At 44.1% G+C, this 12386-nt stretch overlaps 1 non-coding gene across 1 annotated transcript; it reads left to right on the top strand.

Moving 5' to 3' along the window:
* The first annotated feature begins 11435 nt into the window (after window positions 1–11435).
* trnag-ccc (transfer RNA glycine (anticodon CCC)) lies at window positions 11436–11506 on the top strand. Its single transcript has one exon. It is a non-coding gene; the product is annotated as a tRNA-Gly (tRNA).
* The last annotated feature ends 880 nt before the right edge of the window (window positions 11507–12386 follow it).

Here is a 12386-nt window from a genome sequence, read left to right as displayed (position 1 = left end):
TGGAGTTTGTTCTCTGTGTTCTTTCATTGCGAATGTTTAAAGTGTTGTGTCTCTGCAGTGTGTGGTTTATGCACGAAAAGCACCTACTCGTGGACCAACGTACCATTTGCATGTTTCTCAAACCACAAAACCAGTTTCCACTGGACACCCTGTCAATGGGGCCTAAGAGGACGGGCAGACTGTGAAGTTGCTTTATAATCTGTATCTTGGCCTCCAGATGCAGCTGAGTCTCACACACAGATTCTTTCTTTGGTTCCTTTCATTCAACCGTTTGTGTCCAGATGGGTGAAGCCGATTTCTCGGGTTCTCTTTATTTTGAGTCGTGATTGCACATTTGCATTTTGAATCATGGTTATTTCACCAGATTTCACAATGTGAGGGTGAGACAGCGGAGGGAGGGCGAGACAGGCAGGTGAGACAGGAAGGAGAGCGAGCGGCGTACCGGAGGGAGGCTCTCTCCTCTTCAGCAGGAGCTGTCAGCCGCCGCCGTCACAGTGGCTATAAACAAAAAGTGTTTTCTCCCTTAACAAGCTCAACAGGACCTTCAGTGGGGAGACGACACAGAAATGCTTACTCTCCAGGGGTGACAGCCACTGCCTGCCATCAATCAGTCAGACTGGCTGCGCTACCCGCAGACAAAGCCTCAACAAGGGCACTGCTCAGATTCATCACACACAGGCTGAAAAAAGCCCAAACAACACGGCGTGATGAAATACACACATCAGCATCGCAAGCCATTTCATTTTAATGTGACGACGTGGTGGGGAGATTATGCCGGGAAAATAATGCGCCATGTGTTTGGTGAGGAGTATGACTCTCTCTCTCTCTCTCTCTCTCTCTCTCTCTCTCTCTCTCTCTCTCTCTCTAGCATGGCGTCAGAATCACAGATGTCAGCGAACATGCGTCGGGGCGGGCTCACACACTGTACGTACTCGTGCACCTACACACACTCCGGCTCAGACATTAGCCCCTTTGAAGCGATGCCAGTGTTTGGAAGCGATGCTCTCTGTCACAGAAATCATTTGAAACACCTCTTTCAGAGTGTCGCAGCCTGTTTGGGCTTTGATCAAAGGCAACAATGTCAATTTTCGGAGGAACCGCTGTGTGGTAATGCATGATGAAACTGTCAGAAAGTTGTTTCAGGCTCGCTCCCCTGTGCATCTTAAAATAATCATTTGGTTGCTGCCTCCACATGTGTCACTGTCTTATTATTATTATTATTATTTTAATTTCGCCTGGATTTCCTTGATGGTTTACAGACGTAAGCTGACAGGAAACAAAACAGGTTACATTGGTGATGAAGCCTCCTGTATTACTGCAGGTGATTTACACATGTAAAGGGTGTTAGCTTCCTCTGATAAAGGCTTGATCTGATGTTTGTCAAACATGCCTTCAACTACTGCAGAAAAGCAGCCATGAAACGGCAGACAGCGATCGTGAGCCGGCTGATACCAGCCCGAAAAAGCAGGGGCCCAATTAAATTCAGCAGATTTGGATCTGCGATACATTTATCTGTATTTTGCTTCTTCTTCTTCTTCTTTTTTTTCTTTGTAAGTAATGATGATACTCCTTTCTCTTTTTTTTTCCAGCACAGCTCATGCATAACCACAAATTGATTTGATACCGAACTACTCTACAGCGTACTTTTGTCATTTTTATCTCACTAAGCTCTTTCGCACGGCTTATTTTCAGATATTGTTCACTTATTTATACATCTAAGTTATTTAAAATGACAAACTGAGGAAATAATTGTGATAATTTTGAGCCCTAAAATGTGTTCTTGCTGATGAAAGCAGCAGTAAGCTCGACTTTGTGCTAATTGTCATTGTTTTTGATTTGTATCATAAGCAGTGGAATAATGCTTGCTTTCACTCTCCTTTTTCCACATTTTATGTTTGCATGTCACATTTTTTATACTTTACTTGATTGTTTTACGCAGTTGAGCCTGGAGTGAAGCGCTATGGATCATGGAGGGTTGCATTTTAACACACTCTCTAAAGGAAAGCAGTCATATATGTGGTGGGGATGGACAAGAACAGACTCTTCAAAGTGTGTCAACATCACCGCTCGGTGTCTTCCCATAAGTCATCTGTGTGCCATGCAGCGCAGCAGTGGACACTGCTGACATCCACTGATTTGGCAAAAACAAAGAAAAAAACAGATGTTTTTTAAAGAGATTGAAATCACTCATAGTGTCAACGCTGATGCTGATGAGACTTGAAGTGGTCATTTATCAATCAGACGATTTTGGGTTCAATCCCCCCTACAGACGGCCCCCACTGACTTGGCTAAGCATGGCAGCCACCTCCACTGGGGCCACCATGTGATTAACAGCGGTCACATTTACATGGACCCAAAAAGCCTCCGTAGAGCGGATTGTAAATGTGTCATAAACACCTGAGTGGATCCGCTTCACTCGAGCGGATTGTACGAGGTCGTCTACGCCGATCGATTATCTGCTCCATGCCTCATATATACGGCCCTTCGCAGCACAGTGAATTAAAGGGGGGATTATTTGTTCCGCATGCGTTCCCTCGTCCGTACTGACGTGATGACGTGCGCAGTAAACGGGAAGCAGGACAGTCAAAAACAAGCAGGAGAACGGAATGGTGGTGGAGAAACACTTTTTTATTAAAAACCCCGAGAGAAAAAACACCGGAGAGCAGGGATGACCGCAAAGCACACAACAGCCAGTTGTTCAAAGAGCTCGGTGGTAGACCACCAGTGGACCGCCCGGCCGGTGTTCTGGATTAACTGGTTCCTGTATTAACGAGTGACGGGTTTCTGTATAATCCGCTTCACCCTGGACCCTGGTAAAGGAGGATTCATCGTGGATCTTTGTATGCCATTCATGGATACACATACATTTAACACGATTGTTTTCAATCGGATTTAAAAAACTCCATGTAAACTGAACCAGTGTGAAGAGCTTCTGGATCTGCTCAAGTGGTGGAAAAGCTCCATATAAACTGAGTCCATTTACCTCAAGGTGTCACACAGCCGGTCTTTGACCTCTGACCTCTGCCCTGCTGGTGGTCCTGCGTTGTTTCTACTGTCAGCACACTGATGGAGCTGCTTTCATAAAGTTGCACTGTCAGTGTCTCTGAGCATTGTTGGCGTATAAACTGAAAGGCTACGAAAGTCTTGTGTTTTCAAATAAATCTGTTGTGTAAACTGTATGTAAGGCTAACATAAATACGAATAAGTATCAGAGTACACTTCAAGTGCTTTACTCTTCAACTGACAGTACAATAAGTAGTCCAGTGAAGATCCTGGTCTTGAGAAGGTCTTCTCCATCATGTTATGTTAACTCAGGCAGACGGGGAGGAACGAATGCTCTTGTCTTGTACAATAATAATAAAAAAAAGAGTAGAAGACTTTCAACAAAGAGCTACACCTCAGTGTGAAACTCCTCAGTGTTGTTTTCTGCGCTTGGCCTTGGCGTTTTTTCCGAGAAAAGCAGAAGAACTCAGTGGTGAGAATTTATCACAATGAAAACATCTCTGCTCATGAAAACACCTGCGCTGCTCAAAGCTGAGAGAATTAATGAAAATGAAGTCAGTTCTTCAACCGTTCTGCCAAACTGGATGTGTTTAATTCCTGGTCGGGGAAAAGACAATGAAACAGTCAGTACCTCCATGAGAACAGCACACCTGAAAAGCCCGCTCACTCCTGTCTGACACAGCAGCAGCCTCCTGTGGATATGTTCTGACTAAATGTGTTCAACTGGAGGATATTCAGTGTGAATCGTGCTTTTTGTCAGTTTCTTTGAAGAGTTTGACTGATTGATGGAAAACCTGCCAACTGTCTGTCGGCACGATAGCAGCTGATTTTGTTTTTGAAAGTGAAAGTGAAATATTTAAGTCTGTGGAAATGTTCTAGCTTGTCAGTTGACGAAGTTAAGCCTGAGTTAGTTTAGTTTTGCAAAAGAGCCCCTTGAGGAGGGGGAGATCTTTCTGACAGAATGCGCTGGTGTTAATCACAACCTCAACCAGAAAAAAGGGAAAAAAAAGAAAAAAAGGCCTCCATTTTCCAAAAAACTGATAAAGCGTACAGGAATAATGCTTCAATCCGCCTCTGTACTCTGATTCAGCCATCGTGACTCAAGACGTCAATCAAAAGCCTATTAGCATATGTGAGGCTTCGCGGTAACCACTGGTTTTATTCCAGCAACATCACAGAAGTTCTGAAAACAAGAAGAAGAATTCAGCATGACAGAACTCAAACTGCTCAGATGATAAATCATCTGAGGTCTCCGGCAGGCTGTAGCCCTGCAGGGGCGCGGTGGTGTAGTGGTTCGCTCTCTTTGGGGAGTGGTGTTTTCTTCAGGTCACTTCAGTTTCTACGGATCAAAAAAAACAAACAAAACAAAAAAAAAAAAAAAAAAAAAACACTGCTCTGGCATGAATTGTTGACTAAAAGAAAAAAAAACATTTTTTTGTCTGTCTGGCTTTTGTCTGGCCTCCTGTCTTTAGAGGTTTATTGGGCATGTCCACCTGGGACGAGGTCCTGAGGTGGGTCCAGGAACCTCTGGACGGATTCTGTTTCTGGTTTGGTCTGGGAGCAACTGGACGGGACGTCTTCTAACTTCATTGGATGTGAGGCGAGAACTCCATGGGTTACAGCCCAACAGGAGAGACTGTGGTCCTGAAGCTGAATGAAAAGCCCTCAGACAGAGACAGGTCCGGAACGCCATGAACTGCTCACCCAGGATCAGCTGCCTCTAAAAGCCGCAGCAAACATGATGCAGGTGGACGGCTTCAGTCAGACAACGAGGCGACGGTGGGAGATTCTCAGTGAAAACACAGAGCTCCATCAGCCGCCGAGGTTTCAATTTACCCATTCAGGTTTTGTTACTGGGACAGCCAAAAGCAGCTTCAGTTAGTATCAAAGATAATACTGGACGCTTTTTCTTGGGAGGACTACTTTTTTTTTATTTTATTTTCAAGGTGCAAGACATTTTTTTAAAGGAGTTCAGGTACATCAGAGGATGAAACAGGAGTGTTTCTTATCCAGCAGCAGATCCTGTTACATTCTGCTAAATTGAATAAAACCATAAAAATGTTAAAAGTAGCATCAGCTGATTAAAACTAAGTTAAAATCATCCAATGCTAAGCCATAACCTTTAAGCTGAAGAAAAGAAAACCCATACTAAAGAAATGATAAACCCTGCTGACATCCACACAGCCTCTCCCCAGCTTGGTCCTCAACCTAATTTGTTGCGGAACCATCTTTACCTGTGTCTGTTCCCCCGGGGAATCTTTTCACCAGACACCGCCTGAACACACGAGGTGAAGCAGAGCTAAGATCACCACACTACAATCACCGCATGCACACCAACACCTCGAGCAAACTGCTCATCTCAGGAACACACACCGCACCATGCTCAGTGGATCATCATCACAGAGCGGCGGCTGCCATCGCCACAACACCGTACCCTGACCTGACCTACCGGCAGCAATAAAAGCTTCAGTAAATAATGATGCACAAATCCAAAGTGCTTTGAGATCCTTAAAAGAGCTGAGTATAAAGTGCAGTGAGTTACTACACGGGAAACAAACTTCTTGGTTAATTTGGCCAACTTGGAAATTTGCTGCCCGAAGTGCAGTGGGCTCCAGCTTGCTGAGGTTCTTCCCGTTAGCATTGCTCTCTCTGAGGTGACCACTTTGAGTTTGGGCCCCTTTAAGACACTTCTAATGGAAAGGCATCGTTTCCAAAAAGATTCAGTTTTATACGCCACCGGTTTTAAAACAATCTCCATGGAAAATGTAAGACTGAGAACAATGTATTTTTCATGTTGGTCCACTAGTTGGTGCTGTTGTTTGCTGGACTAATGAATCCACACATACTTGCTGCAGGCAATGGAACAATAGAGAACACGGAGAAGAGTACACTCGAAACATTAAAGGGGCTGTATCATGCAAAATTCACTTTTGTATGTTTTAACCTTGTTATATAGTTATGTACTCACCTAAAACACCCCCAAAGCATTTTTTTTTTGTACGTGCGTGTTTAAGCTTTCCCAGTGTTTGTGCTGCTCAGAGAGGCAGCCCCTCCCACCGTGAAAACGCTCTTTTTCCCACGTTCACGTCACACGGAGAAGATGGCTCCCCTTAGCCCCCCTCCCCAGGCCCTCGGCAATCAGCGTTGCTGCTTTTTGTAACTCCAATTTCGAGGATAAACTTTGACCATCGTCTGAAAGCAACAGTCAAGCAAGAGCAAGAGTCTGAAGGGTCTGAAGGGTCTGGAGGGTCTGGAGGGTCTGAAGGGTCCCTTCAGACCTTTCCTGTGAGAAACTCACCGAGCGCAGACCCTTCAGTCTGCGCTCGGTGAGTTTCTCACAGGAAAAGACGTTTTTGCGTGTGGAGAAGCTTGAGCTAAAGAGCTAAAGCTAGCTAGCGTATTTGTTTTGAAGCTCTGATTGGTTGAAGTAGCTGTCAGTCAAAGTCCACAGGGGGAGAGGCGGGATTTTCAGTGAAACAGAGCGTTTTCTCTTCCGGGTTTCAGAATTAGCCCCAGAAAATCTTTTATTTCACACAAAATGACTTTTCCTTAGCGCCAAAAATAAACTATTACCATGTTAATGCCATTTCTAGGGTTTGGACTGGCTCAAAAAGCATGATACAGCCCCTTTAACACGGGAGAACTCAGATTCGTCTGGACAGAACACCCAGCTGGAGGGTTATCACAGTAACTGTCAACTCCAGAACCACCAGGTCCAGCAGAATCTGGACTGAGAGCAGGACCAGGACCAAAAGTTGCATTTTATACATAGATACATAGTTGGAGAGTATTTTTAAGAAAATTGTGATTTTCCTCGTTTGATTTAAAAAAAAAAAATCCATTTTGGGAGCCATTTTCCAAAAGTTGCATTTTCATTGATTCTGAGGAACATTGTCCTGAACTGTAGAAACACAGAAGTTTTCCATTTTGAAAAAGCTGTCATAAAGTAAAGTTAACTAAAAGTTAAAGTATAGTTAGGGCGCCTGGGTGTCTCTCCACTGCATTAAATTCCTTGTTTAGTCAACTGTCAATGATTCTGATTCTGATTCTAATAATTCGGCATAAATACAGATAACGTTACGGTGGAATCATTCTGAACAGCTGGTAGCTGACCTATCTTTTGATACTATATAGACAGTGCAGCCTCTTCCGGTGCGTGTTGTAACTGCCATACAGTATGATTATTTGAGACGGAAGCTGAAATAGAAGACTGAAAAGCAGTGATGTTTGTGCAGTATTATCTCGGTAATTCCTCCTTCATCTACGCCGGCAGAGGAGCGCCGTCAGAGGCTCTAGATCGGACTGCCGATCTGAGCCCCGCGTTCGATTCCTTTGAGCTTTTTGTACATTTAAAATGATCCTCATAGCAGCTGACCCAGCAGCACATCTAAACACAGGACAGCACCACGGGCCAGCATGATTTACCAACACATTAATCTCCTCTCTAATGCAGTCAATAGCATATTAAGTGAGCTACAAAAGCAAAATTAATGAGAAGTAATGCGACGGCGGCCGGCGGAGCGCCGCTCTGAAATCCCGAGCAGTCAGCAGGACCGGCCGTGCCAACTCATTTCTCAGCTGTGTCTGCTGCTCCGGCGCTGGGATGTGCCCTCGGGTGAAGAGGTGCTCGGATTCCACAGATGTCATCTGCAAACGCCGTATTTCAAACAGCCGGGGAGGCGATCCTCAGCCTCACGCAAAATACGATTCCCATCGCGGTACCGACACAGCGGCCAGGAGACAAACCCGTACCCGAGTCTCTGAAGAAGAAGAAGAAGAAGAAGAAGAAGAAGAAGAAGAAGAAGAAGAAGAAGAAGAAGAAGAAGAAGAAGAAGAAGAAGAAGAAGAAGAAGAAGAAGAAGAAGAAGAAGAAGAAGCAGCAGCTTTTTACAGCTCTTTAAGTTTCTCTGCAGATTCTTCAAGGAAAAGAAAAACACTGGCGACACAGCGTCAGTCCTCACTGCTTCCTCTGAGGGTCATGATGAAGGAGATGCAGTTCTAACGGAGGTCAGGAACCAAAGCAGGAACCTAACGTCTTCTTTAGGGAAGACCAGGGTGTGGATTTTCAAGAAAGAGGGAAATGAATGATTCCTTTGTTGTTGTCTTTTTATTCTTTTGGTTTCTTTACCGAAGTTACAACCAACTATTTATTTTATTAAAACGTGTTTTTGGAACTGCATATGATTTAAACACATTTAAAACTAAGCACAAGCATAAAATAAGTTGCTATGTAGCAGATACAATGTGGATCTTAAAAAAGGATCCATCCCTTCAAAGTCCATGTCTGACTTCTAATAATAAAATGACATCTTTTACAGTTGCTGCTGCTCCCATAGAGGAATCCATCACTGACATTTAATGAAATTAATACCTGACATGAGTCAAATCCTGTGAGAGCCGCTCGGCGCTCACATCCTTCTGCCAAGGTTGTCGGTTAAAGTCTGGTCTGCTATTAAAATCTAAGCGTTTTAAGCTAATTGGTGCCTCAGCGTGTCCTGTAGACATGAGCGAGTGTGTGTGGCTGTGTGTGTGTCCAGTGATGGACCGCTGACCTGTCTAGATGGACCCAGCCTTCGCACAGTGTTCTACCTTGAGAGCTGCTTTCAAAGGTTGTGTTTTCAGTCACTTTGAGCACCGTTGTCGTGTAAACAGACAGAGTTAACCTGAAAACCTTGAGGTGGAAACGGGGCCTGGTTGAGATCAGATCTAACTTACCTGACTGAAATAACACAGCATAGAATCAATGGACAATTTCAGGCCAAAACTGTTTTTCCTAATTATTTTTTCATGTTTAAAACCTTAAGTGAAGAAAGACGAGCTTCTGTTTCAACTCTTTCATGCATACACAAAATATGTAAACATAAAATATGATTTCTGAGGATACTTTCTTTGAATATCAAGTATTTAATATATATATATATTTTTAAAAACAGTTATCTGTGGAGTTCACTCTCAAATGTCAACATCTGAACCAGTTTAAAAAGTGACCTGAAGCGTGGTTTGGGTGTGATCATGTCGATTTGGTCTCACTGACTTCAGCCTAGGAGCATCTCTATTCATTCAGAGTTTTTCATGGCTGAAAATAAATGAAAGCCTTTCACAGATTAGATCTACAAACTGATTTTATGAAGATGATTGTGAATATGGAGATCTCCAGAAGGACCCTCGTGGCTCCGTCCTTCAGCGAGGCACTCGGGGAGCTGTCACTGGCCTCTGCTCAGTGTGCGCTCCACCACTGATTTCATCTCCCACAACAAGTGTTGTAATCAATCGCCTGTCGAGAAAAGGTGAGAGCTGCAGCCTTTCTGCACATATCTGATGACTGCTCTCCAGATTCACAAATCCTCTGCTCTCCCCGGATCATTCTTGAACTTTTGTACTCAATCTGAATTTCCCAGACGTTAAGCTTGGAGTAGTTGCTCACACCTGATCTGACTCCAAACACGTCATATCCTCGGATACCTGCAGCCCTCATATGTTTCACTTCAATACAGATATGTTACTTGTGATCCAAGCAGTAATGATATTTGCAATAACTCTGAGACTCAGACTGTTGCGGGGTTGGAGCCGATCCCAGCTCGCACTGGAGAGAAAACTGGACATGTGGCCGTCACGGGCCAACACTGAAAGACACAAAATCAGACACACATTCAGAGTGAATTCAGAGGCTCTCCTCTCCCTGCAGCTGGCTGTTAGCATTATGCAGGTTGATAATCTAAACCAGCACCGCTCCATAGACAGCTCCTCCTTTCACGCAGCAACACGGTAGAACTGCTGTTTGTTCAGCAATCGTCAGCTGCAACACAATCACGCAGCTGCGTGGGACTTCTTCTGTACCGACTGTGATCAATCCAGCCAGCAGGAGCAAAATGAGGCTCAGTGTCTTGCTCAAGGAGTCTTTGATGAGGGAAATCACCTTTAGACCGGTAGATCACTGCTCTACCTACCAAGCTCCAGTCACCCAGTGTTTTGCTTTTAATTCATTTTGAATTAAAAAGAAGTGTTATACATTATACACCGTATTGCCCATCAATGCTAAAAACAGTAGTTATTTATTTAGACTCAAAATCTAATTTTTGGCTTGTTGCTTTTTCATGCCAGAGTAAAAGAGGATATGAGATACTGATCTACTCGTTCAGTTGTCATTTTCACTACTCCAAAATCCATTAATTGGTCTGAATCACTGTTTTATATTCGATCCCAAGTCAGATTTTTTCTGGTTCTTTGTCCTGCAGTGTACTAAACCTTTAACAAGCAGCCACCCACCGGCATTTCTTCAACCTAATGGCTCCTCAGAAGGCACAGTGTTTTGTTTCTTGGTGCTTTTCCTTCACCAGACTCCTGCCGTACTCTGCTCACCGTCGTTTGTCGCGCTGTAATAACTCTGAATAGAAACCTGTGTGAATTTGATGCCTTTGTGTCGCTCAGTAAGAAACGCTGACAAATGGAGCCAAAGCATTTTCTCGGTAGCAGGAGGGTTAAAATGTTTTTTATAAGTCGTCACAGCAAGAACAGCACAAGTGTTGCTAACAGCGTTAACAATGGCTCCATTATATCCACGTATCCCATTAAACCGTGACAGTGAGCCAGCGAGAACAATCCCGGCCCGGTGAGACTGAATCAGCTAAATGGAACTCAGACATTATTTATTTCATCATGTACACCTGCAGTGACATTTCAAAATGCCCTCTGAGAAACAGGCCTGCACACATTTCTGTGGCTTCCTCCAGAGGTGGACAGCAAACCCAAAACCCACATTAAGGCAATCATTAAGCTAATGGCTCAACAAAAAGCTGCGGACTGAGAGACGTCAACATTATTCTGCAGGGTTTTTTTCTCAGTTTGATGCAAGGTCAAGTCAAGCAGACACCCCTCAGGTCCCGTGTTAGATTATTCCTTAATCAATTCAAACTGTCTGGATTGACGGTCTGATTGAGTGGCTGTTTGGGCTCCCTGTACACAATGTTTTCAAGTTAAAATTAAAAACTTTTGTTGCATTTTGGGAGTGACTCTACATGACAGCAGTACTAGGAGCCACTAAAGATGCAACTGTTTGAAAACAGATCCCAGTGTGGAGCTTTACGAAAATGCACAGCCGTAGTAAACCGTAGACATGCTCAGTAGAGACAGTCAGGGCAATATTTCCTCCAGAGTCTCATGACTCCCAGTCCAGACTCTCCTGGTCCTGGTCCTGTTTCCAGTCCAGATCCTCTTGGTCCTGGTCCTGGTTCCAGTCCAGATCCTCTTGGTCCTGGTCCTGGTTCCAATCCAGATTCTCCTGGTCCTGGTCCCAGTCCTGTAGGACCATACTAATGTCCGTGGCCCTGGCCCTGGGTGTGTTCTGTTGTCCTGTCAGACCTGCTTCCTCCTGTGCAGGTCACAAAACCTTCTTCTAACACTGACTTGGTCGTGTGGGCTTTATTTCATCAACAGCACTGCTGGTGTAGTGGTATCATGCAAGACTCCCATTCTTGCAACCCGGGTTCAATTCCCGGGCAGTGCATCAGGAAGCTTTATTTAGAAATCCACTGATAGGCTGTGTTCAAATTTCTGACTGGATTGACATTGATTAAAAATAGTAAAAAAAAAAAAAAAAAAACCCTTACATCTGAGAACAAGTCCATGCTGAAAGCGACCATGATGTACCGAAGACGGCGAGCCATCTTTGTTGAAGAGCCGAAAAAAACTCTCCGTCGGTAAAGCATCATAATTGGCATCATAACTGGTCCGTTAACGGGACACCGGTCCAAACGGCAACGTTAAGCGACATATATTGCTGAAAGGTTGCCTTCTTGTTTTCAAAGTAAAAGCACAGATTTATCACTGAGGTTGTTTTGCATGAGAAAGGGAAAGGGGTGGTTTATTTTGGTGAAAATAACCGGAAGTGCGTTGCTCACTGCAGCTGGCTTGAATTTCGCCGAATTCGCCCGAACAAAATCATAAACGGCTGGTATTCGGACAAATAAACGACACACTCGGCCTCTAAACCACCACTTTGTCGCCTAAGTTAAAAAAAAAATCTGGATGAAGTTATACATTTGACGAGTTTAGAGCTAAAGTGAAATCAGCTTTAGCAGATCAATTTCTGCTCATGGAAGAAGTGCAATGCATTGTGGGTTATTATGTAGTATGCTGTAGCGTAAACGCTTCGCATACTGTTTGATGGACTGAGTAAGCAGGATGCAGGATGGATAGTATGAGTATGTAAGGATGTAGTAGACAGTATGCGGTTTCGAACACAGCCTTAGTGTTAATAGTTACTGTTCTCCACAGTGTGTGTGGTTTCATTACAAAAACTAGACAAGCACTCAGAGAACACAGACCAACACCAAACAGCTCAGTTTTCTTGCGACCAGAGAAACAATGCTGAAGCCATAACCTCC

Source organism: Salarias fasciatus, chromosome 1 (genome assembly GCF_902148845.1).
Source record: "Salarias fasciatus chromosome 1, fSalaFa1.1, whole genome shotgun sequence".
Lineage (NCBI taxonomy): Eukaryota > Metazoa > Chordata > Actinopteri > Blenniiformes > Blenniidae > Salarias > Salarias fasciatus.
The sequence above is the reverse complement of the archived record's forward strand: the minus strand, read 5'-3'. Positions and strand labels throughout refer to the sequence as shown.